General features: G+C 38.3%; 1 pseudogene; it reads left to right on the top strand.

Moving 5' to 3' along the window:
* The first annotated feature begins 247 nt into the window (after positions 1-247).
* On the top strand, positions 248-1,203 carry LOC130744392 (uncharacterized; annotated as a pseudogene).
* Positions 1,204-2,712: the final 1,509 nt, after the last annotated feature.

The following is a 2,712-nucleotide window of genomic DNA, read 5'->3' as shown; positions in this document are numbered from 1 at the left end:
ACGCACAAATTAAGGAAAAAAATTAATTTGATTGATTTTTAGGAAAAATAAAGGTTAAAAAGTAGTTTTTGCCCTTGATGTTTCAACTTTGTGCAAAAGTCGTCCCTACTCTTTTTTTGTCTACGTTTCTACCCTCGATGTTCCACAAATGTGCACTGTTTGCCCCTCTGTCACTCTGTCGTTTAAAAAAGGGTGATGTGGCTGTTAAATGCCACGTCAGCGGGCTACATGGCATGACACGTCATTAATGAAAATTTGGAACCTGAAAAAGGGGAGGTGAGATTCAAACCCAATACCTTGTAGTGGCAAAACACACACTTTACCAGGTGAGCTACTCAAGCAATTAGTTATATTATGAACAAAATTTTATTTATATCATACTCTTTCATCATCTCACTTACAGTTCTTCACACCCAAAGTTCCAAATCCACAAATCTCTCCTCCCATTATCCAATGCAGAACGAAGGAATGAAGGACCATCGATTCCATCGCAGATGCAGCCTAATCAACACTTTCTTCAAATCTTCCTCCCATCCCGGAACCCACCGTAACTAGAAAACCCGTCGTGAAGAACAAGAAGAGGAACTATGCCTAGTTCCACCTCGACTTCGGCCAATTCAATTTCCTTCTGCCCGCTGCTCCACTTGCGGCATCAAGTTCACTCCCAGTGGCGCTGAAGACGAGAAATCACACAAGGAATTTCACAATTCTTACATGCAAGGGATCTAACTCAGAGTAAATTCTCATGCTTTATTCACTGTGATGCCTAATTTGTTTGATTGGGTTCCTTCTTATTTATGATTCTGTTATGTATGGTTGGACCAAGGAAAGGGTAATCCTAGTGGCCAACATCAAAGAGGATCGAACCTTCTTATTTCCGATTTTGTTCTATTCACCGTGATGCCTAATTTTCTGAATTGAACCTAAATTTTAGGTTTTGTTAGTTTGTTATATATTAATTGACATTGTGGTTTGTATATGTGTATACAAGTCTATATGTTTGTTTCTCTCTAGAGGATTGTTGGGTGTCTGGTTGCGGAGCCAATCGAAGAAGCATTCAAGGTTGTGTCTTGCTCGGTTGCTGGGCATTCTGATAAAAGGAGAGAAAGTCAAGTTCAACCACTCTCGAGTTTGGGTTGTGTCTTCGTTATTGGAGGGATTTGTGGATTTGGATATGTGGGTGCCAAGAACAGGGGAAGATGATGTTTTTGAAGAAGGATGATGAAAGAGTATGATATAAATAAATTTTTGTTCACAATATAACTAATTGTTTGAGTAGCTCACCTGGTAGTTCGTGTGTTTTGCCAGTACAAGGTCTTGGGTTCGAGTCCCACCTCCCCTTTTTTAGGTTCCAAATTTTAATTAATGACGTGGCATTTAACAGCCACATCTATCTTTTTTTAACGGCAGAGTGACGGAGGGGAAAACAGTGCACATTTGGGAAACATCGAGGGTAGAAACGTAGACAAAAAAACAGTAGGAATGACTTTTGCACAAAGCTGAAACACCAGGGGCAAAAACTGCTTTTTAGCCAATTTTCCCTTTTGAAATGTATTCACTATTATCTGTAATCATTTATTCTCCCACATTCTCTCTTCTTCTTCTTTTTTCGAAAGTGAAATATGTATTAATATAAAGATGAGGAAATAGTCACGATATACACCCCTCCACAAATGGATCAAAAAGTCAGAAACAGCCGAAAAAAGTCCCAAAAACGAAACCAAACCACGCTAAGCCTCCCCAAAAGGACCCAATCATACATCCCACAAAACCTATACAAGACCACCGATCAATCCTTATTTTTAGAACTTTCCTGCGTTTACAATTTTTGATTCTCGTTCAGGATATGGCTTCGACACCTTCTCCCTGCTTTGGTGGTGCACCACGGTCGTGTTTTCCTTTGCGGTGCAGATTTTTCGATCACGTTTTAATCATACGCCATGTTCAACTGGCCATGAATGGGTTCTCAGATTCCCTATTAATTTTCCAAGATCTTCCTCTATATGAATTTGCGAGAAGAATTTATAATTTGGAGGAGAAGAAGTTTGACTGTAATGATGGTTGAATCATTGATTGCAATTGTTCTCAAATGAATAAGTCTCGTAAGAAGATTGATTGCAGATGTAGAAATTTTATAGGTTTAGGGTAGAAGATTGACTGGGGATGCAAAAACGTGTTTTGTTTCTTCCCTACTTTTTATTTTTGATAAAAGAAAATCATTTTTCAAATGAGTCTGACATGACAAAAAGAAAAAAAAAAGATTGGTTTCCTGTGTAAAGTGATATTACACTGTAAGTGCATCCTCATTAATCTCTAGAAACAAAGGAAGTAAATATATATAGTGTTGGTACATGTTGTCTTGCATTTTGTCAAAACAACCGATTGTCGAAGCAGATGCCGTGGCATCTGATTCTGTGAAGCTAGGGCATCAGTCCTCAGCTTGAGTTTTTGTTGTGGGCCCTTTGAAGATTATTTGAAGATATGTTTTTACGTGTTACTTGAGGAGCAAGTAGCTATTCCAGAAGGGTTTTATTTATGGGTTGTTATTTGTTGAAACAATCTTTGTTAAAAGATTGGTTTCTATCTTTTCTTGTGAAATAAGTAACAAGATCTATCAAGATTGCGTTTTGAATTGCTGTTGATTCAATCTGTTACTTCAGCCCATGCTAACCCTAGAGCCCATGTCACTGCTGCTGAAGTCTATAAAAGGAT

The sequence above is a fragment of the Lotus japonicus genome, chromosome 3, assembly GCF_012489685.1.
Source record: "Lotus japonicus ecotype B-129 chromosome 3, LjGifu_v1.2".
Lineage (NCBI taxonomy): Eukaryota > Viridiplantae > Streptophyta > Magnoliopsida > Fabales > Fabaceae > Lotus > Lotus japonicus.
This window is presented reverse-complemented; position numbering and strand designations above follow the sequence as displayed.